Source organism: Musca domestica, unplaced genomic scaffold (assembly GCF_030504385.1).
Source record: "Musca domestica strain aabys unplaced genomic scaffold, Musca_domestica.polishedcontigs.V.1.1 63, whole genome shotgun sequence".
In the NCBI taxonomy this organism is placed as follows: Eukaryota; Metazoa; Arthropoda; class Insecta; order Diptera; family Muscidae; genus Musca; species Musca domestica.
In genome coordinates this window covers 2,837,719-2,862,917 of record NW_026712370.1, presented here as the reverse complement: position 1 = coordinate 2,862,917, position 25,199 = coordinate 2,837,719, and the positions used below count along the sequence as shown (strand labels likewise).

The 25,199-nt window shown below is 35.3% G+C and overlaps 1 protein-coding gene across 10 annotated transcripts in view; it reads right to left on the bottom strand.

The window, feature by feature from the left end:
- Positions 1 to 25,199, bottom strand: part of LOC101893877 (RNA-binding protein Pasilla) — a 131,662-nt gene that overhangs the window by 67,791 nt on the left and 38,672 nt on the right. The gene's annotated exons all lie outside the window — the stretch shown is intronic.

Here is a 25,199-nt window from a genome sequence, read left to right as displayed (position 1 = left end):
TAATTATAGGAAATATCTTGACTAAATATTTAACATTTCAAAAATGTAAAAGTAAAAAAAATGCAAACTTAAAAATCCGTTCAGTCCTTGTATTCTGTCTTCTTTCGAGGTACTCATTAAAATAATGGGACTTTTCATAAAATTAAATTAAATAAATTAAAAAAATCCCTACAATCCTTGTGTCCTGTCGTCTTTCGTGGTATCCTTTAAAATTTTTGAACGATTTATAAAATTAAAAAAAATATAGATATTTTTCCCAAGTTTTTTTATGATTTGATATTTACCTGATATCCAAAGTCAAAAAGCCTTATGTGGCGTATACGTTTTGACCCTTATCATACGCACCCCGCCAAAAGGGAGTACATTTACTACGAGTCCTTAGCCATGGTATTTTTTTTTTTAAATATCAAATCTATTAAACTCTTACTTTGCTTCCAAAAAAATCATTACCATTATTTCCCAAAATTTAATTATATTTGCTACTAAAATTCTGTTCAACCCCACAACCAGAAAACAAAGTCCGAAAAAACATCATAAATTTTATCATAGCCGAAAAGCAATTACTCATAAAATGCCTTCATTTTACTTCATATTTCGAAAAACATAGAACAAAAAAAAATATATATTGAAAAAATTACCAGCTGTCATGGCTAGTCATCTAATCATAATGGCTTCCACCAGAAAATATAATAACATTACCAATAGTAATATGCTTACCCCCCACCTTCTGACACGATTGCATAGCATATTATCTTTAATCGTAATCGTTATTTATTTGGCCATAAGCATAAGTTATGGCATCGGTAGGTAGGTAGGTAGGTATCAGTAGCAGCAGCAACAATAACTACAACAAAAACTCACTGAAAATGATTACACTGCAATTTGACCTACTTTTTGTGGAGCAAGGAAATGGGGTGAGGGGAAAAATAGATCTTCCAAAAAATATAAGGGAAAATGCGTTAGTTCTAGCTGAAAAACGAGACTAAGAAAACGACCTAAATTATTTTGGAGGAGGAAAGTAATTTAATGGAAAATTAGATGCAATTATGAGAAGAAAAATTAAAAAATAAGAAGAAAGTTTCAAAACTCTCCAACTGAAATTCACGTATTAGTAATGAGATTACTCATACGCCATAATATTCAAAATATTTCATAATTCATTAACTGCAAGGACTAGTGGGCGTATGACGATGTACAACACTTATACGCCCACATTTGAAATTTAATAGCATTTGCAACGTGTGTTTGAGAAATTTGTAAAACTTCAAAATCATAAAAATAACAAGTACCCCGAATATTGTACGACTTTCAGAAATTGATAAACTAAAATTCAGCTGACATTCAGTAAAGCTTCGAGTGCGTATGATCAGTAACAATACGTATACGCCGCCTACATTTAATGTTTAATGACATTTCCGGCAACAACAAATTTTTAAAAATTTTAAGTTTCAGTAAACATTGAAACTAGTATTTTGAAAAACATTGAAGACACAAAAACCTCAAATATTCCAATTTTTCATGCTCAGTATTTAGAGGAATATTCATTTAAGTCCATTGAACTCCAGGGTGTTTACGAATTAATGGCCACCTAGGTTTTTTAAATTTCGTTCCTTAAACATATTAAAGTAGAAGAATATTCATCCTCCAAAAGAGAAATGTGAAGTTGGTAGATATTTCAGCAAGGAGCCGAGCGCGTATGAGTTATGATAACACGTATACGTGTATGAATGTAACGTTTAACAAAATGTCTTGCATTTGATATTTAGAGACATTTTCGAGGTGGGAATATTCAGTAATAGGTTTCAGAATTTAGAGGAAAATTGCCCACTCAAAAATCGTAAATATTTAAATTTAAACCAATATTTGTTGGAATATCCTGAATTTAAAGGGAGTGTTTTACAATATTAGAAAAAAGGTGGGAATATTCAGTAATAGGTTTTAGAATATAGAGGAAAATTGTCTACTCAAAAATCGTAGATATTTAAATATTTAAACGGATTTTTCCAAACAAATATTCTCTGTATTTCATGTAGTATTTCTTGAATTTTCAGAGCATTTGATTATTTATGACCAATTTGAAATTCGTTTAAACTTCTTCCCCGAAAAACTGATGATATGAAATCCTGAAGAAGATATATCCATCCTCCAAAGGAAGGCATAACATTGGAAGAATATTTCATCAAGAAGGATGGGGCGTATGAGCAGTGATAGCACGTATACGCTACAGCGTACGAATTTAGAGCATCGCAAAAATGACTTAATTTGATATTCAAAGACATTGCTGCACAAAATCTCAAAATTTTCAATTTTTTAAGGAAATTTTAGAAACTATTCTTGTTGGTTTTTTTTCAATAGATGTTCATTAAATTCCAGGGCCTTTGGCTACTCATGACCAATTTGGAAATTGCTTAAAGCTTCCCTCTGGAGAAAACGCTACGAAATCTGAAGGAATAACCATACAGTTAGAAGAAAGTTCAGCAAGGAGGAGGGTGCGTATGAGCAGTGACAACACTCATACGCTCTGAAGTTTGAATAAAACTTTTTTTTAAATGCCTGTAGAGAATATTCATTTATAGTTAATAGAATTTGTAGCAAAATTGCCTATAAAAAACTTAAAATATTCCAATTTTTAGGAATTCTTGGAAGATTATCCTCTTGGTAGGCCGTTTCAGGGTGTTTAGGTTTTCAGGTTTCAGATTTTTTAAAGAATCCTTTCTTTGGTTTGAAATCTTAAAGATTAACTCCATCTTATCACCTCTGGAAAAAACTTACGAAATCTTAAGAAAAGCATATACCTCCTCCAAAGAAAGATAGAAAGTTCAATAAGGAGTAGTGTGCGTATGAGTACTGACAATACGCATACGCCGTCTTATATATTTACGTGACATTAATGTTTCTTTTTATTTTTATATGTTATATTTCGTATTACGCTTTCCATTTATTTTGAGAGTTTGACTAATTTTTCCCACAGATTTTAAACTGTATTCACTGAACGAAATTTAAATGGATTTTGAGAAGCAAAAATTGTTCAAGGTGACGTATACTTTGTATACGCATCCATACGCCCTGGTGGATAACAATATGGTGGCTCAAGTCTCTTCTGTATTTTGTGATTTTGATTGCATATATAATTATTTTCCACACGCTTTGACCTCATCGAAAACAAAGCCAATATTATATTTTTTTTTCTAAAACATATTTTTCTAAAATTTCAAAAGGCCATAACTGGATGGCTGGCTGGCTTTACCGCAGCACTAAATCAAGTTGTAAATGTTTTCCATTTTATGTTTGTATTTTGTTTCCTCTGCTCTTACCAACAACCATCAAAAAAACACTTAACATTTGTTTATTTCTATGCTTTGTTATTGTTCATGGGTAGGCATGAATTTTCAAACTTTTTTTTTGCGATGTTGTTGCTGCTGCTGCATTCAATGACGTTTAAAAGGCCTCAAGGACATATACAAAGAGATGCATGCCATGCAAACAGAATATAAATATTTTGCCATGTTTTCGTTTGGTTCGTAGCGAAAAAAAACCGAACACATTTTAAATATGCTGCGGCTGAACACTCTTTTGCACTCTTTTGTGTAGTTTTTTTAGCAAAGCTATTACCGTCTGACTTTTTTTTCGTTACATCAGGGCCAGCGAACATTGCAAATTTTTTTTTTTTTTTTTTGTTTTTTGGTCAAGTGCTGGTGTCACATGTTTTACAAAACAGTCCAACAAAATGCAGCCACAGCAGCAGCTGAAGCAGCTTCGTCAACATTTTTGGTCCTCAGCAACAAAAGCTAACCCATAAATGTTGAATTTCCATCCATATGGGACAGATATTTTAGATGTGACCCACAAACATACTTCAGGCTGGGGGCAGGGCGCTTAGCTAGTCCGGGGGGCACAATTTGTTGTGATTTCAGTTTGTTTATGGCCTTTGCGCAGGACCATAAAATGTACAAAATTCTCCATCGTCACGTGAGTTGGGCACATACACATGCAAAGAGAAACATAGCGAGGGAGAGAGAGATTGCGAAGGCAATGTAGGTCTTAACACATTCTCTCACATTCTCTTTGGTATTTCTTGGCACTACTGGCACAATAATAATCTGCACACACCATAACAAAACGAAAATGCAACTAACACAATTATTTCGTTTGATTTCGTTTCGTTTTGCCTCGTTTTTCTTCTTCTTCATCATCATCATCCTCAATCCTAGCAGCCAAAAGGGAGCTGATGTTTTGTCGCCATAGCCTGGTAGCAAATGAAAAATCTATTTCAAAAACAACAGCAAAACCAACAAAACAGCACACTGCGCAGAATATTGGAAAAACTAGGTCAATTGCGTTCTACAGTGTGAGTGTGTGTGCATGTTCGTGTGTGTGTATATGTTTGCATGAGGTTGAATGAGTGCCTTATGTTGTACTATGTAAATAATAACAGCCACCACGGCAGCAGCAGCAAGGCAAACGTTGAGAGTTGTAGTTGCAAAACGTTTTTGTGGCAAGAAGTCACATACATGGGAGGAGGGGAGGGAGAGGAAAAGCAGGGAAGAGTGAGACCACCACCAGGCTACAAACAACTTGCAACCTATACTCGCAGCAGTATATAAATGCAAATGTGTGCAGACATGATTTTTTCCAATGATTTTGTGAAGAAAAAAATGCAAAATGGACTAACTCCATTTCTTTATGACAATACGAAAATTAACGGCGAAAGGGTAATATTATTTCAAATGATTTTTTTTAGGATTTATAATTTTTTGAGATAAACTCAAAATTTGAAAAACCAAATTTGGAATGGTCTTATCTTTTTGCCTTTGTCATACAAAAAAACCGGTCCTTAGTTTGGGGAACCGCAGTAATAAAGTAGTATTAATTGGGATTTTTCGTTTGTTTGACGGCGTATTAGTGTGGACGACAATCATACGCACCAGCCGGGTACAAATGTAAGGAAACGGGCTCTTGATAAGGTTTGATGAGCCCATATCATACAGCCCAGTTTAGATTATTATACCCTTCAACACTATGTGTTGGGGGTATTATAAGTTTGATTGGGCCAAAAATTATGTAACACCACGAAATATTGGTTTCCCACATAGGGAAGTATATATGGATCTTCCTATCTCGCCGAGCTGAGCTGTTCTAGCTATATATGTCCGTCCGTCCGTCTGTCCATGTTAATTTGTAATCACTCTACAGGTCGTAATTTTGGCCCGATCTTCACGAAATTTAGTATGGAGGTGGGGTTAAGGTCAGAATAGAACCCTATTTCTTTTGGAGATGATCGCATAATATTTAGGGGTCGAAATGGACCAAAAGCTGAAAAAATTCCAGATTTTGCAGTTGCTCTACAGGTCGCAATTGTAGACCAATCGACGCGGAAATCAGCATGGGGCAAGAGCTTAAGGCTGGGCAGAAGCCTTCCAATGTTAATGGTCATAGGGTAATATAGGACCAACAACTAAAAATATTCCTGATTTTGCATCCGTTTTAAAGGTCACTAATAGAAACCAAAGGACACGAAGTCTCACATAAAGTTAGAGTTTAGGACGGCGGGTGGAATGGACCACAATTTTTGTGTGAAAAAAAATACCAACATTACTAACCGGCGATATCCTAAGTACACAAAGGGCGAACTTCTGGCTTTTTTATGCTGATTTCGTTGACGAATATAGCCAAATATCGTAGACAAGTAAATCATATAGATGAGTGAAAATTTGGAGATATAGAGGAGACTCTTACTTTTGGAGATGATCGAAATATATTTAGGGGTTCAAATGAACTAAAAAGAGAAAAAATTTCCTGACAAAACAATTGAAGCCAATAAACACGCCTGAGAAGAGAGTTAAGCACAGGGAAGAATGACCATTGGATTATATTTAGCTGTAATTATATTTAGACCACAACAACTAACAGCACCATGAAATGCATAAATATTGGGAAAATATACCTGGTCAAAATGCTGAGGGTAATATCTGGGTAGTGTTCCGTGACATAATTTCAAAAACGAAATCTTCCAAAATAGATTTGGACATAATGGGGCTTTTAATATATTGTAGTGTTGTAGGGTATCACATGGTCGTCCCCGCACGACCATAGCCTTTGCTTACTTGTTACAATATGCGTATGAGTGTTGTCAGTACTCATACGCTCCATAATACATTATTTTGAAAATCTAAACAAAATTATTAACAACTTATTCCAAATTTTCCATTTCTCTCTCTCCTGTACCTCATAAGGTTTGATTAACCCATATCAAAGAGCCCAGTTTAGATTATTACAATATTCGTATGAGTGTTGTCAGTACTCATACGCTCCATAAGACATTATTTTGAAAATCCCAAAAATGTTATTGACAACTAATTCCAAATTTTCCATTTCTATACCAAATAGAATTAGTTTCTTTGACATTCAAGCCTTAGACACACTCTCTCTCTGTACCTCACTGCAGGGATTATCATGTTTTTTTGACCATACATCGATTGGCATGCATGCAAAGTGTATTTTATATGAAAACAATAAAACCCCACACATGCCACATACCAACACACATCTTCTCAATATATGTATGTATGTATGCACGAAAGTTTGCATGAATCAGCAACAAAATAGTTTGACATTATTGGAACAGCAATAAAATTGATGTGGATTAATGTTTACCATGCCACGGCACTTATGTGTGTTCGAGTGTGTATGTGTATTTTGTGCATATCAACACAAACAACAAAGCAAAAAAGATCACAGGGATTATATACAGCAGACCATGTAACACTATGTATATGCATGGCTCTTACAGGTATTTGCTTGTACAATATGCTATTGGGGTCCACAAGGCCTATGAATGTCAACGAAAGCTGCATGTGCGAACAAAAGTCGGAAAAGAAGCCTGCTTGTCTTCATTGTATTTCATTAATGTAATGGGAAGTTTGGGGATCTTTTGGGTGAGGGGTAGGGGAGGTTGTGTGTCCGCTAGGCTTCTATTGGAAAATTGATGACCATTTTATGTGTGTCAAAAATTGAAAAATTACCATTCAAATTGAGAATGGAAATGAGAGAGTTTTTGCTGTCTGTTGTAGTTTTTCAATTAAATTAAAGTGAAATGTGAAGGGAAGGGAAGAAGAAAAGACTAGTTTTTTTTCTAAAATTGGTTATACACAAGAAAAAAACTAGAAAAATTTTCTTAAAAAATTATTATTGAACAAGTAAAAAAACATTAAGTTCGGCCGGGCCAAACTTTTAATACCCTCCACCCTAGGGTAAAAGAACATTAGAAGAAATGTGGCAAAAAACATTAAAATGCCGAATATCGGGAGGTACCGTTATATAGGGGCTACACCAACACGTGCACCTATAATTACAATGTTTCGCCACACGAACTAGGACCCATTATGACCCACAAATACCAACTTTTACACAAATCAGTGAAAAAATGTGGCATAAATCATCAAAATACCGAATATCGGGAGGTACCGTTATATGGGGACTATACCAGAACGTGGACCTATACATGCAATGTTTTGCCACACGCTCAGGGACCCGTTGTGACCTACAAATACCAATTTTCAGACAAATCCGTGAAAAAATGTGGCATAAATCATCAAAATACCGAATATCGGGAGGTACCGTTATATGGGGACTATACCAGAACGTGGACCTATACATGCAATGTTTTGCCACACGCTCAGGGACCCGTTGTGACCTACAAATACCAATTTTCAGACAAATTCGTGAAAAAATGTGGCATAAATCATCAAAATACCGAATATCGGGAGGTACCGTTATATGGGGACTATACCAGAACGTGGACCGATATATCTCATTTTCAATACCAACCATCCTAGGGACAATACACACACTTGTGCCAAATTTCAAAGGTCTACGTCAAATAATGTGGGCTCTATCGTGATTTCAACAGACAGACAGACGGACAGACAGACAGACAGACAGACAGACAGACGGACATCGCTAAATCGTCTTAGAATTTTATGCTGATTATGAATATATATACTTTATGGGGTCTACGACGAATATTTAGAGGTGTTACAAACGGAATGACAAAGTTAATATACCCTCCTACCCATGGTGGAGGGTATAAAAATCTTATTTTGAAGTTATGGTCATGGATATTAAGGTCGTATGCGCATTGACAGTACGTATACGCTACATGTAGACAATGGACTTTTGCTTTTTATTGAAGACACTTCAATGTTTCTTGGGATTCCATAGAATATTTAGGTTTTATGCTCGTATTCTGGACGTCACCATATTGACAGCAATCATACGCAATGGAGTCCCTGGCAGCTTCTTTTAAATAACAAATTATCTAAAAAAATGTATATTATTTAAAAAAGTTGTCCCACAACTACATATACCATATGCAATTTTATATATACATATATTCAAAAAAAATGTATATATGTTGACAACATTGAGTATAAGTATTGCCATTAATGATACGAAACACAATTCTTATAAAAGAAAATTGAATATGAGGGATTTACGCTGGTGTGCGTGACGGATACATATTACCACTACTCATACACCATATCCATCCCTGATGACCAGAATTTTCTTTAACAAATTGTTGCCTACAGATGCTTATAACAAATATTTAAAGCAAAAATACCAGATTTTTTTCTCGTAAGCCCTTGAATACGAATTGGGTTTTAGAAGGGTCAAATATTTGAGCTTACTTAAGGAAAGTTGGGATTAAAAATTGGATTTTTTTTTTTTTTTTTGATTATTTCTAAGAAGTTTTGTTTTAATAAAATATGGGGCTTTTGGATATTAGGTATTGAGCTTCCTTATCATTTTACCTTTTGAAATATAAATATCATACGCACCATGTTCAATGGATACAAATTTTAGACTTCAAAGTAAGAGGGACTTTTTCATTGATTTATAACTTTTAAATCTGAAGCTTGAGCAGCTTTGAGTGGAAACAAGTAAAAAAGCCGTAAGTTCGGCCGGACCGAACATTGAATACACTCCACAATTTGGAACGAATTTGGAAATTTTCAAAAACTTAAAAATGCTGTTAAAATCTTAAAAATTCCGAATACAGCCGTTATACTGAGGTTTATACGGAAACGTGAACCTGCATAGGCAACTTTTGTCATAAGCCATTACAATATTCAAATACGCGACTTGAAAAAATCCCGGTGAATATAGGGGCCATACGTAGACCTGGACCTGCATAGACAAGTTTCTGTCAAAGGCTGTAGTACCTGTTCGGTACTTCAAATACGAAATTGCAAACAATTTCGGTGAATATTGTACTTAAAACCCTCAAAATACCGAATATAGGTAGGTACTGGCATATAGAGCCTATACGAAGACCTGGGCCTGCATAGACAAGTACTCAGAAGGGACTCCTTTGGTAGATTTTCAGACAATTTCATTGAAAATCATCAAAATATCTAATATCGGGGGGTGCCCTTATATAGCCCCACTTCAAACATGACCTGCCTGCAGACAAAAGACAGATCGGTGCCAAATTTTAGCTTCCTATCTTAATTTGTTTTGAGTCCAGCGTGATTTAAACAGGTCTAAATCGTTTTAGAATTGTACGCTGACCAAGAATATATACACTTCGTTATGTCTGAATTATTATTTCGATGAGTTACAAATGGAATGACTTATATTCTGAACTCAGGGACAGACAAGGTGACTACTTTTCTGCCATATTTTGTGACTTTACATGGAATTGTAATTTTTTTGCGAAATATTTTCAAAATACATTTCTGTGAACGTTCCTATCTGAAATAATATAAACCATCCTTCATGTCCAATTTATTTTCTAAAAAAAACCTCGAACATGGACCAATGTAATCATACACAGTATGTCTCTAGAATTGAAAAAACAAATTTGGTCCCTCTAAATGTGAACCAAATTAAAGCAATTTCAATGCCAGTATTTCTTTTAATTTTATTTCAGCTGATTCGCCCCCTTTTTTTCAATACAAATACAATTGTGAAATATTTGATGGTATTAATTCTTATTTATTGTTTTCTGAAATTACATAATTTTTTTCTTTACGGATTATTAACCAGCAGCTTCTATTGTTCACCACACACCGTAGAGTGTATCTTCTTTAATGAATACAAAAAAAAATAAATAATTCAATCAAAACCTTATCGCCGAGGCTAACCACAATATCATGTAAATTAATTAAAATCATTTTTAATTGAAAACAAATTAATTAAAACCACCCTCATTAAAAGCAAAAACAGTGGAGAACAGCAGAAAAAAAAAACACACACACAACACAAATGGAGGAAAATTCACACGCACACACACCCACATTGGTACTCTGAGATACAACATTATTAATAATTGATTAAACAATGTCAATAAACATGAAAAAAAAACTCGAATGCTTGTCACAAGGATTGCCGAATGCAATCTCATTTGCCATATAAGAAATGCAATCAGTTAAGGGGGAGCAGAGAGTGGGGGGGAGAAGTTCGAGATGAAGAAAAACGAAATCTTAATTGATCTTTCTGTGGAGGTAAGAAACCAAGAAAATCTGTTTTAATTTTCTTATTTTCTCTTGGTTTTATGTTTTCTGTTGAGGCTGTGGCTGTGAAATCGTTCAAGATGGCAATTATGACAAATCACAGATGAAATTGGAAAATACATCGCTGAGAAATATGTCAATTTCGTGTTTTATTGCCCCCCAACACATGGCGTATGAGTGTTACAAATTATTTTAAAAGCAAAGGACAATGGGGCGTATGATGGATAGGAATAAATTGGTATTTTGGTGTATTTACGAGATCTGGTGGATTTTATTTAAAAAAAGGGGGAAATATTTCATTTTTTATAAATAACATAAAAATAATTAATTTAACCGAGAAAAAAATAACACAATTTAAAATAAAAAAATAATAAATTAAAAAAAAAAATTAATAATAAATTTATAAAAACGTCACATATTTGGGAGGAGGGAGAGGAAAAGCGGGGAAGATTGAGACCACCACCAGGCTACAAACAACTTGCAACTTATACTCGCAGCAGTATATAAATGCAAATGTGTGCACATATGATTTTTTCCAATGATTTTGTGAAGAAAAAATACAAAATGGACTAACTCCATTCTAGGGCATACTTTTCGTTATAACAATACGAAAATTAAGGTGAAAGGGTAATATAATATCAAATGATTTTTGTAAAATTTATAATTTTTTGAGATAAATTAAAAATTTGGAATTTTGGAATGGTCTTATCTTTTCGCCTTTGTCATACAAAAACCCCCGGTCCTTAGTTTGGGGAACCGCAGTAATAAAGTAGTATTAATTGGGATTTTTCGTTTGTTTTGGCGGCGTATTAGTGTGGACGACAATCATACGCACCAGCCGGGTACAAATGTAAGGAAACGGGCTCTTGATAAGGTTTGATAAGCCCATATCATACAGCCCAGTTTAGATTAATACAATATGCGTATGAGTGTTGTCAGTACTCATACGCTCCATAACACATTATTTTGAAAATCTAAACAAAATTATTCACAACTTATTCCAAATTGTCCATTTCTATACCTAATACAATTAACTTCTTTGACATTCGAGCTTGAGACACTCTCTCTCTCTCTCTCTCTGTACCTCATAAAGTTTGATTATTATTTTGGTGTATTGAACAGAATTCGGTGTATTTTATTTAAAAAAGGGGGAAATATTTCAATTTTTTTTAATAAATAAAAGTATTGAATTTAACATAATAATAATTAATTTAAAAAAATTTAAAAAAATAATAATAAATTTATAATCCAAATGACATCAATTTTTAATATTCCCAATGATGATTAAAACATGATTTTAAATTAGTGTGTTTTATGGAAATCTAACAAAAAACAGAGCCCCAAGCTACAAATCAATGCATACAACTTAAATGTCAAACCATCAAACAATAAATATTGAAATCGTTCGCACACAAACCACAATGAACGCATCAACCATCACGTCATCATCTGAAGCACAAACACAGACGTTCACACACAGCTTCCAAAATGAAACGCAATAAACAACAACAAACACATATTTATGCATTTGTTTAGTTCTCTTCTCTGTCAATATTCCCCCCCCCCCCCCCCCCCCCCCCCTTTCCCCTTCGCTGACCCTTTGCGCATCAATTCATTTCTGTGTCATAGTCATAAAACTTAAAAGTCGTATTATGTTTTTTTTGTCTTCTAACATTTTTTGAGATGGCTGCTCTTCATTTCGTTTTCATTGACAAAAACCAAATCAAGTCTATCCAGTTTTTATTTTTTTTTTTATTTTTTTTTTTGTACTTTTCTGTTGATTGTATTCATTTAAAAATTTATTATTCAATTGCCGTTGACTGTGTCAGTGATGATGCTGTAATTCATGTGAGAGAATTTTGTTGTTGTTGGTTTTACAGATTCACTTGTAACTCCAATATTTGGAAGATAATTGAAGACAGTGGCTCTACAGATTTGGTATACGAAAATAGGATTCCAAAAAAGTGTTTCAATTCCAAAATGTTCCCTTCTCTTAGATGAGGTTTTTATATCAGTTCGAATAGTATGGAATTTTGCACATACAACCAAATTAGGCCTGAAAATAAGTATGCCAAATTTGATCGAAATCGGTTCAGATATAGCTATAGCTCCCATATATATTGTTCATCCGATTTGTTACTTTTGTCCTTCGCAGCCGTAATATGCACTCTGTTACAACAATATTTGCGGAAATATATCAAATACAGCTCAGAAATATCTTTGCCAAATTTTATCGAGATCGGTTCCGATTTGGATATATCTCCCATATATAACTTCGTCCGATTTACCTTTTATTGTGCACCAAACGTCTAACATTTGTCCAAATGGGATGGAATTTGGCACTTAGGACCGAATTGAGTCTAGAAGCTAGTATATCAAATTTGGTGAAGATCGGTTCAGATATAGCTATAGCTCCCATATATACTGTTCATCCGATTTGTTATATTTGTTACCCACAGCCGTAATATGCACTCCGTAACAACAATATTCAGGGAAATATATCAAATACAGCTCAGAAATATCTTTGCCAAATTTTATCGAGATCGGTTCCGATTTGGATATAGCTCCCATATAAATTTTTATCCGATTTCAAATTAATTGTGCACCAAATGGGCAATACAAGTCCGAATTTAAAAGATACAAATGCTTCGGCATATTTATTCCTTTGAACTTTAAATTATAATTATAATCATAGCGTGTATGATTGAATTCTCCCATAAAAACTTTTAAATGTTATGCGGAGCTCTACTAAATTAGCAAAGTGGTGTAGGGTATCATAAAGTCGCAGTTGGGCATGGCTCGTTCCACTTTACAACGGATTATTCGCATTGATTTGCATTTGTTCCCGTACAGAATTCAATTGACGCAATCCAATCGTCGATTGGAATGGGCCCAAAGAGTCATCGAAACGGCCAAAGGCTTATGACAAAAGTTGCCTGTGAAGGTCCACGTCGTTTAGAACCTAATATGATGGCTACATTTGGTATTTTTAAGATTTTAACAGAATTTTTTAACGTTTTTTTTTTGAAAATCGCCAAATTCTTTCCAAATGCTGAAGGGTATTCAAAGTTCGGCCCCGCCGAACTTAGCTGCTTTTTTACTTGTTTTATTTCTCATCTAATATCCAAATGTATGTATGTATGTATGTAGGTGCAAGTATTCCTTTGTATTAATGAAAACACACAAAGTTAAGTCATAAAACAATAATAATAATGACAGCGACAACAACAACAACACCGACTAATCAAGCGTATTTTTATTCAAGGTAAACAACAATAAAAACAAATGAAAAATGCCAAGTCAGCTGCTCAGACCGACCAACCAATTCGCTGTTGGCGGCAATGCCGTGGCGCTAACGTCGCGACTAGATATTGGAACCAAAAAAAAAAAACAACTAAAAAGAAAGACAGGTATTTTATTTGGGGAGTTGATAACGAAGAATGTGCTAAAAAGGGAGCCGAGAAGGAGAGAGAGAGAGAGAGAGCGAATTAAAAGCTCAAATATTCAGCAACAACAACAACAACCAAAAACCGATCGAATTCACATAACTGAATATTTGGGTATTTGGTTTAGCCAAAAAAAAAAAAAAAAGTGTCGCTGTTGCCGGTGATCCACTCGTGATGTGATCGTGGCCGAGGTGTGTGTGTATGTACATACATATACATAAGTATTTACAAATCAAACATATGTTTGTTGTTAAACCACCACCCCACCCCATTTGATTTTTGTTGAGTGTTGTACATAATTGAATAAATTAAACTTTATATGTGTCGGGAGAGATATGCAATATCTGTTTTCAAATGATATTCAAAAAACAGTTTTGAATATATCAGTGACAGGTTTTAGCTGTCAAATGTCTCGTTTTTTGGTTTTTTGTGAGACTTTTTTTTTTGAAGATGAATTGACGTAATACGAATAACTGATGACCAATGCCAGCCACAGACATTCCTTTGTTAGTTTTAAAAATTGATTTGTTGCTGGATTTTTGGTCAGGTTTTCTCCGCGGCTTGGTTAACAACGGGTATTTGAAATTTAGATTGCACAAATCTCCATTGGAAATACCTTATATAAACCATAATGACAAAGGAGAATAAAGATTTGTAAAAAAAATAATGAATTAGAAAAAATCTGAAGAAGTTTTTTTTTTGCAGTATTTTCTTATCAGTCTCATATGACTGTTGGGAGACAAAAAAAAAAATTTTATATGAGTTTTAAATTTTGAAACTTTTTTTGATTGTTAGTCTTGTTTTATACCCTCCACCTTGGAAAGGAGGATATATTAACTTTGTCATTCCGTTTGTAACATCCCTAAATATTCGTCGTAGACCCCATAATGTATATATATTCATAATCAGCATAAAATTCTAAGACGATTTAACGATGTCCGTCTGTCTGTCCGTCTGTCTGTTGAAAACATGATGCAGCCCACATTATTTAACGTAGAGCGTCATATATAGCGGTACCTCCCGATATTCGGTATTTTGATGATTTTTGCCACATTTTCCCACGAATATGTAAAAGTTCGTCCCAGCCGAACTTAATGTTTTTTACTTGTTTTCATTATTATACCCTACACCACATAGTGGTAAGGGTATTATGTCTTTGTGCATTTGTTTGTATCGTGGAGAAGAAAACGCGATCACCTTTTGGTGATCAGCGCATAGAATCACATTTTGAGTCGATTTGTGCATGTCCGTCCATCCGTCTGCCTGTCCATGTATTTTTGTAAACAAAATGCAGGTCGCATTTATTATTAGATTGACATGAAATTTTCTAAATAACATTTGTTTGCGCAAGGACAAACCCTATTGAAATTGGAGATAATCGGTCAAAATTTAGATATAGCTCCCATATATATCTTCATCCGATTTAAGGTTTTTTCTGCACCAAATGGCTAATATCAGTCCAAATGGTGTGAATTTTGCTACATCTGACCGAATTCAGCCTACAAGCATGTGTTTCAAATTTGGTGAAAATCGGTTCAAATATTGCTATAGCTCCCACATATATCTTAATCCGATTTTAGGTTTCTTCTGCACCAAATGGCTAATATCAGTCCAAATGGTGTGAATTTTGCTACATCTGACCGAATTCAGCCTACAAGCATGTGCTTCAAATTTGGTGAAAATCAGTTTAGATATACCTATAGCTCCCACACATATCTTCATCCGATTTAAGTTTCTCCTGCACCAAATGGCTAATATCAGTCCAAATGGTGTGAATTTTGCTACATCTGACCGAATTCTGCCTACAATCACGTGCTTCAAATTTGGTGAAAATCGGTTTAGATATAGCCATAGCTCCCATATATATGCTTCATCCGATTTTAGGTTTCTTCTGCACCAAATGGCTAATATCAGTCCAAAGGGTGTGCATTTTGCTATATCTGACCGAATTCTGACAAGCATGTGCTTCAAATTTGGTGAAAATCGGTTTAGATATAGCTATAGCTCCCATATATATCTTCATCCGATTTTAGGTTTCTTCTGCACCAAATGGCTAATATCAGTCCAAATGATGTGAATTTTGCTACATCTGACCGAATTCAGCCTACAAGCATGTGCTTCAAATTTGGTGAAAATCGGTTTAGATATAGCTATAGCTCCCATATATATCTTCATCCGATTTTAGGTTTCTTCTGCACCAAATGGCTAATATCAGTCCAAATGGTGTGAATTTTGCTACATCTGACCGAATTCTGCCTACAAGCATGTGCTTCAAATTTGGTGAAAATCGGTTTAGATATAGCTATAGCTCCCATACATATCTTCATCCGATTTTAGGTTTCTTCTGCACCAAATGGCTAATATCAGTCCAAATGGTGTGAGTTTTGCTACATCTGGCCGAATTCATCCTACAAGCATGTGTTTCAAATTTGGTGAAAATCGGTTTAGATATAGCTATAGCTCCCATATATATGTTTCATCCGATTTAAGGTTTTTTTCTGCACCAAATGGCTAATATCAGTCCAAATGGTGTGAATTTTGCTACATCTGACCGAATTCAGCCTAAAAGCATGTGCCTCAAATTTGGTGAACATCGGTTTAGATATAGCTATAGCTCCCATATATATGTTTCATCCGATTTAAGGTTTCTTCTGCACCAAATGGCTAATATCAGTCCAAATGGTGTGAATTTTGCTACATCTGACCGAATTCAGCCTACAAGCATGTGTTTCAAATTTGGTGAAAATCGGTTTAGATATAGCTATAGCTCCCATATATATATGCTTCATCCGATTTGGTGTTTAAGTCCCTCACATTCGTAATATGCACTCCAAGAGATTGATATTTTGCACCAGATATCAGATACAGCCTAGCAATTCAAGATTCAAATTTTATCAAGATTGGTTCCGATTTGGATATAGCTCCCATATATATCTTCATCCGATTTTAGGTTTCTTGTGCACCAAATGGCTAATACCAGTCTACATGATGTGAATTTTGGCACTTCAGACTTTAGTATAGAAATAAGTACTTTAAATTTGGTGCACGATACAAGAATAATATTTGGTACGAGATATCAGATGCAGCCAAGAAATAGCTGTTTTCAATTTTATGAAGATCGGCTCAGATTTGGATATAGCCTCCATATATATCATTATTCGATTTCAGGTTTTTTATGCACCAAATAGCTAATATTAGCCCAAATTGGGTGAATTTTCAAAATTCAACCGAGTTTAGCATAGAAGGAAAAATTTCAAATTTGTCTCCCATATATATGTTTCATCCGATTTGGTTTTCAAATCTCCAACTTTCGGAATATGCACTCTACCATAATGATATTTTGTACCAGATATTTCATAGAGCTGAGAAATTGCAATATAAAACTTTCTTTTATGAGAGTTCTACTAAATATGCATAGCGGTGTAGGGTATCATATAGTCGGCCCCGTCCGACTTTTGAGCCTTCCTTAATGGTTTTTTTTATATATTATATATGTATCTACTCCATTGCATTTAGTCTCCATTAACTTAATTTAATTGTATTTCATTTCGTTTCGTTTTTGTTTTTTATCAAATTGCAAATAAAACAACCGAAGTAGATGTTGTTGTGTTTTTTTTTTCTCTTCGGTTGACATCATCACTTTAGATTATTGTTTTAAATTTGTTGCTTTTTTGTGGTGTTTGCAAAAATTATTGTTGTTGCTGTTGTTTTTGTATAATTGTTTGTACATTGTAGCAAGAACAAAGCATCATAAAATTTATAAATAATTTTTATTTTTTTGTTTTTTAATTTTTAATTACTTTTAATTATAGAGCCGGTTTGCAATGTACTTTTCAAATGTTTATTATTAAATAACTGCAAAGGTGTCATCCATCTATCAATGTTTGATAAATTGCCAAGAGAGAGAGAAAAAAACTACTAGTCATGAACAGGTTGATTGCAAAATAATTATGCAGCATTTAACATTAATCATGGATAATAGTGGATAATTGACTGACGAGCTATTGCATCATTGGAGAGAAATTTATTTCGTTATTGATTTTTTTTTGTAACAAAGTATGACGCTGTTCTACAAAATTCGATTTTTTTCCACAATTACACAAAAATATAAAAGATTAAAAAATTAGGTCAAAATTTATGAGACACATGTAATGGCGTTTTAAAAGTTTACATCGAAAGGTATCCAAAATATGTGAAAGGTCTTCCACCTTCGTCCAAAGAGCTCAGCTGAAAATGTGCACCTTCGGTTGGCCACCAGAACTCAAGCGCCGGCCATGGTGATGGTGTGGGGCCGCCATAACAGCCGATGGTTGCTCTCCACTCATATTAATCGACCACGGCATCAGAATAAATGCCGAATATTATATCGAAAGGTATCCAAAAATTGGAAAATTCTTCCACCTTCGTCCATTTTTAATTTTTTTCAAAATCTCCGAGTGAAGATTCCTCAGAACATATAAATTTTATATAGATAGTGTCTTTGGCAATATTACTGACAAGAATCCATGGAATATTTTTGTAAGGCAACTTAACCCTCAGGCGAGCCATAAATGGGTCTTTTTTTCAAAAACGTTCAAAATTGCATTAAAAAATTTAATTAAACGCTATTGAAATATTCCACAAAATTATCCCTCACAAAAATTTTAATACCGATCTCAGAAGAGATATTTGACTTTTCTAAACTTTGTTACAAAATTCCATTTGTCCCAAAATTACAGGATAAATCGAAAGAATTCTGAACGTAGAACCAAAAACATGAGGCGCATGTGTCGGCGTTTTTAATGTTTACATCGGAAGTTATCCCAAAAATGTGAAAGGTGGAAGTTTCGTCCATGTTTACATTTTTTGAAATTATTCAAGTGAAGATTCCGTGGAACGTGGCCTTAGAATAAATTTTCGAATATTATCGCGAAAATATTCTGGAGGAGGTATTAAAGCCTTGGGCATGCAAGCATTTTGGCCGCAGACCTTACACCTTCCAAGAGGACTTGCCACGCGCCCCCAAAAAATGGTTACAAAATGAGGTTCCTCGCTTCATTTCCAGCCCACAATGGCCACCAAAATCTTCGGATACTAATCCGGGATAGTATCTGGAGTGTCTGGAGTATTTTGGAAAGCAATGTTGGCCCTAAAAAAATACCAAAGTGGCGATCACGTCAAACAAGCTCTTCGCCAGGAATGGTCCAAACACACACCAGAGCAACATTCGGGCAGTGTGTGACGGTTTCCCTGGCCGTTTGAAGACCATAGTTCCTCACAAAAGTTACCAAAATCTAAATCTAAATCAAATCTAAACTTATTCAAATACAAATTTCAATTTTCAAAATAAATAAATGAAATTTGAAATAAATGTTTGTTGTGATCCTAAGATGATTTAGGTATACGGTCCATATAAATTTACCTCCTGATTTCCAATAAAGTCGGCTGTAATTTGATATTTCGTCTTTCCAAAAACTAGTTTAGCTACTTCACAAATTAGTAAGTTATGTCTACTTTTTTGTATTTTACCATTTCGCAGTACCTCCAAATTTCGACGAAGGTTTCGATTCAACTTTCTAAAAAAAATTAGTGATTTGACATTTTGGAACTTCAAAATTTCAGGAATTTTGGGGGAAAATCGCTTATCCCCAAAATTTTTGAAATGAATTATGTTTTTCAAATGGTGTAGTAAGGATTTCGCTACGTACTTAGAAATGGAGGAGGAAGAGCCTTCTTCACAAATTTTAATATAGAAATTGTTGAATATTTTTTCGCTTTTCTCACAACCTCACATGTCTCACCTCGTTTGATTTTTGTGACGACGGAGGAGGGGCGATGGCTACTCACTTTAAATATTCATTTAACATTGAATGGCAATTAAAAGTTTCATGGTTTTTTCTCTCTCATCAAATCAATAAAACAACAATTCATTTGAGAAATAGCAGAACTCAGTGGAGAGTTTTACAGTGAATTTAAAATTTATGATTTCAATATTTTTTCCTTGGCTGGGAAAAAAAAGCCTAAAAAATGGACTACAGAGGTTTTGTGTTATTTCACAACTTCCATACATATTCTCAAAACTGCCCTGCCATAACATTTTCGTGGCCACAGAAAACCAGGAATTCCCAGTAATTCCATGGCAAATGAAAATGGTTAAAAGAAAATAAATTTTCTGCAATTTTCCTGAGAAAAAAAAGAACTCTGCTCAACCTTTATAATACTTTAGAGATTACCAACAAATTACCTGCCTGGCAGTGCTGGATATTTGTTGAACTTCCTTTTTTTGGTTTTTGCAAAAGGTCCATTAATAAATTCTCACTTGGCCAAGAAATAAAAATCTCCGCAAATAGCCTTGAAGAGCTGTTTTTGTTTTTTTTTTTTTTTTTTCAAATGAGTTCAAGTATTTTCAATTTGCTGAATGTTAAACACGTGCCAGATCCTTTGTAGCAGGAAAAATCACCGAGAAGCAATATCATACACGAAATTAAAACAAATGGAAATGCGAAGAGCGAGAAATGTAGCAAAGGCAGAAACCCCAAAGACCACTTACTAGCCTGCTAAATGGTCAAAACCATAAACTATACTGCAGGAAAAATTTAGTTTGTTTTTTCGCCGAGGAAAATCAATTATTTTGTGCCCTAGAAAAATGGCAGAATTTTCTGCAATCCAGGCCACCATCTAACATTTTTAGGGGGGAACCCTTAAAAATGTTTGCCTTTGAATTGGGGAAGAAGAGGCCCATTTCTTTGGAACCTATTGTCCTGTTAATGTTTGCTTTAGGTGGGGCGGAAAGGGGGCCTCTCTTATTTCAATACAACTACTGCCACATTTGTAGGTTATCACTTAACCTAAACCAAACGGTTTGGAGTGCTACAGAGTCAGCATTATGGGTAGAAGGAACATGTAAACATATGGCCTTTCTACACAATAACTCTTTTCCCCCACTCTTTATCTCTCTCTCTCTCTCTCTCATTCTTTATTTCTTTGGACATCAAACAGCATCCCCATACCCCACATGTTCGCCAAAAAGGGGTAAATAGGTCATTCTGTTTTGTGTGTGTGTGTGTGTGTTGATTTTTCTCTCCACTTTACTCATCATTGTCATCATGGTATGCGTGTAACATCCATTGAAGTTAGCTGTGTAGTTGAAATCACACCACAGAGAAGTCCTTCAAGTTTTAAGTGCTTCGTGGCTTTGATAGTGTGTTTGCTTTTTTTTTTTTTTTTGAGGATATTTCTTTGCTTCTTCTCATTTTCAGTTTTACAAAATTAGATGAACATTTGTTTGGCCCCCAATCGCACTTGGTTCTTTAGAAAGAAAATCCCACACACACACACACACCCACCTACATACATACGGAGCCAACAAATGTGGCTTCATTTGTGGCATGTGGCATGAAATGAGTTTGTAATACTCTCCCTCCACACCCACGCCATCCAACTGCAAGGATATCATTATGCGTGTAAATGATGAAAAAATTATATCCACACGCCATCATTATTTGCATGACGACGTTGATGATGGTGATGTTGGGAGTTGAGCCAGGCACCAGGCCAGTTTTGTTGGAACTTCTAATGGCTTTGGCTTTTTGGGTAGGGAGGATTTTTTTTTTTTAATAATAACATGTTTACACAGGAAGTTTGAGAGTGGGAGAGAAAGAGAGCCAGCCAGTAATGGTGGGTCAGCATAATGTGTGCAAGTGTTATAATTACATTACCCCATTGTTTATAATGTAATTAGTTATGTGTGTGTGTGCACCGTGTGAAATATGAAAGTATGTTTTGAAAAATGTCACCCTCTCCCCTCCTCCTCTTCCCCTTTATGTCACTGACCAAATCTCATTGTTTACATTTTCGTTTTCAGCCATTTTAATCTTCTTTACATTATATCCTGTAAATGTGCTGGAAAAAAAAAAGAGTTTATAATGACTTTGTGTATTTAAGTTTATTAGCTCGTTTCCTTTTTCCTGTTATCCTTTTGAAAGTCAAAAGCAAACACATATACAAAGAGGAAAATGTGAAACAGACCCACAATGACAGAATGAAATAAGATACTCAACGTCAGGTTTTGAAATGAAATAAAATATATAAAAAAAACAATCGTGAGGAATAGAATAAAAGTATTTTAAGGGGAAAAAAGTTCACTTTGAATCCTTGACGGATAACCCCACAAAAAGAATTGCATAAATATGGAGAGGATAGATTAGAATAATGAGAAGATCTTGTGGTCTTCTATGAGAGCTTGAGGTTTTAATCTTCTAGCCTTTTATGAAAGAAGAACACCTTTTGGTCTTCTATGAAAGAAGACCCCCTTATGGTCTTCTATGAAAGAAGACCACCTTCTGGTCTTCTAAGAGAGAAGACCACCTTCAGGTCTTCTAAGAGAGAAGACCACCTTCTGGTCTTCTAAGAGAGAAGACCACCTTCTGGTCTTCTAAGAGAGAAGACCACCTTCTGGTCTTCTAAGAGAGAAGACCACCTTCTGGTCTTCTAAGAGAGAAGACCACCTTCTGGTCTTCTAAGAGAGAAGACCACCTTCTGGTCTTCTAAGAGAGAAGACCACCTTCTGGTCTTCTAAGAGAGAAGACCACCTTCTGGTCTTCTAAGAGAGAAGACCACCTTCTGGTCTTCTAAGAGAGAAGACCACCTTCTGGTCTTCTAAGAGAGAAGACCACCTTCTGGTCTTCTAAGAGAGAAGACCACCTTCTGGTCTTCTAAGAGAGAAGACCACCTTCTGGTCTTCTAAGAGAGAAGACCACCTTCTGGTCTTCTAAGAGAGAAGACCACCTTCTGGTCTTCTGAGAGAGAAGACCACCTTCTAGTCTTCTAAGAGAGAAGACCACCTTCTGGTCTTCTAAGAGAGAAGACCACCTTCTGGCCTTCTAAGAGAGAAGACCACCTTCTGGTCTTCTAAGAGAGAAGACCACCTTCAGGTCTTCTAAGAGAGAAGACCACCTTCTGGTCTTCTAAGAGAGAAGACCACCTTCTGGTCTTCTAAGAGAGAAGACCACCTTTTGGTACTCTAAGACAGAAGACCACCTTCTGGTATTCTAAGAGAGAAGACCACGTTCTGCTCTTCTATAACTTTCTTTCTGGTCTTCTATGAGATAAGAGCATTTTTTAATTCAGTGCGAGATGACCTTCTGGACTTCTGTGAAAGGAGAACTGCTATGGGAGAAGATCTTCTGGTCTTCTTGTTATCTTCTATGAGAAGACCTTGTGGTTTTCTTTGAGAGGGCCTTGTGGTTGGTATGAGAAGACCACTTTCTGGTCTTTTGTGAGAAGACCCCCTTCTGATCTTATATGAGAGAAGACCACCTTCTGGTCTTCTATGAGAGAAGACCATCATCTGGTCTTCTATAAAAGAAGATCCTCTTCTGGTCGCAGTGGCCGAAAAATGGCTTGTGGACTGAACATATCGCAATATTCCATTCAGCAAATATTGAAAAATGAGCTCGGTGTGAAGCCATTGAAATTCCAAAAAGTGCAAGAACTTACACTGCAATAGAAAGAAAATAGACTCAAAAGAGCCAAAAAGTTGCTTCGCTTGGTCGAAAGTGGTGAACAGCCGAATTTGGTTTTTCCGATGAGAAAACATTCGATCTCCCGCAGTTTTTAAATAAACAAAATGAACGCGTTTTCTTGCCAAAGAGGTCAACTGAAAATGTGCACCTTCGGTTGGCCACCAGAACTCAAGCGCCGGCTTACACCGCAACAGAAAGAAAATAGACTTAAAAGAGCCAAAGAGTTGCTTCGCTTGGCCGAAAGTAGTGAACAGCCGAATTAGGTTTTTTCCGATGAAAAAACATTCGTTGTCCCGCAGTTTTTAAACAAACAAAATGATCATGTTTACTTGTCAAAGAGGTCAACTGAAAGTGTGCACCTTCGGTTGGCCACCAGAGCTCATGCGCCGGCCATGGTGATGGTGTGGGCCGCCATAACAGCCGATGGTGGCTCTCTGCTCGTAGTAATCGACCGTGATATCAGAATAAATGACCGTGATATCAGAATAAATGACGAATATTACCGCGAAAATATTCTCGAGGGTGTATTAAATCCTTGGGCACGCAAACATTTTCGCCGCAGACCTTGGACATTCCAACAGGACTCAGCACGTGCTACCCAAAACTGGTTACAAAATGAGGTTCCTCGCTTCATTTCCAGCTCACAATGGCCACCAAAATCTCTGGATACCTATTCGTTGGACTATTGTGTCTGGAGTATTTTAGAAACAGCAAGGTTGGCACTAAAAAAATACCAAAGTGTCGATCAGCTTAAGCAAGCGCTTCGCCGGGAATGGGCCAAAATACCGCAGAGCAACATTCGGGTTTCATTGGCCGTTTGAAGGCCATAATTCGTGCCAAAGATGACCAATTCGAACAAAACGAAACTTATTCTAAAATTTGATTCTATTTCCGACATTGTTTGCTTTCATTCAAAAATTAAAAAAAAAATGTAAAAATGTTTGCGTTTGACTTTGTTGCAGTTTTTTATCTCACCCTGTTAATGGACATTTGGTGAGAGCACACACACAATCATTGTTCTGTGTTAACTCTTAGGACTAAACTTGTTCTCATGAGTGTCACATGTTTATCGAGAGAGGGAGAGCACCAGTTTATATTAATCATGTCTGCTCAAATCAGCTATGGGCATCTTCGAACGAAAATGTATAAACAAAGCACATGTATTCTCTCTCGATTTTCATTTGCAATTGTTTTGGCAGAGCGGGAGAGTTTCTCACCATTACTAAGGCATGTATTGTGAGCAAGGCTGGTTTAAATTTTATGACCGGAGAGAAAGTTGCATTGTTTTTCAATGATTCTAATTGAGAGTGTGGAGAGAATTACGCTCATTAGAGGTGATAATAAAGACTTTACTTTATTAAAGTCCACTTATAACTGGTTCCAACTGTAGATTTTCTTCTTCTTTTGTTATTAAAATAAACGATCAGCTGCAAACTATTAGGCAATTTTTTATTAAGCAATAAAATTTATCTTTTTCACATATAAAACAATTTTTACATACTTTTATTTAACTATTTCTTAATTAAACAATATATCTTAAAACCTTAAATTTCTTAAAAAAAAAAACAAATTATCTTGACAATTAAACCAAAATAATTAAAGCTTAAAAAGCGTTAAAAAAAGAGAACAATATGAGAACACAAAAATGACACGAAAACACTGACAACGATTGAGCTGATCTGGAGCATGAAAGGACTTGTAGAGTTGATCTTGATTGACGATTAACTGATTGAGCG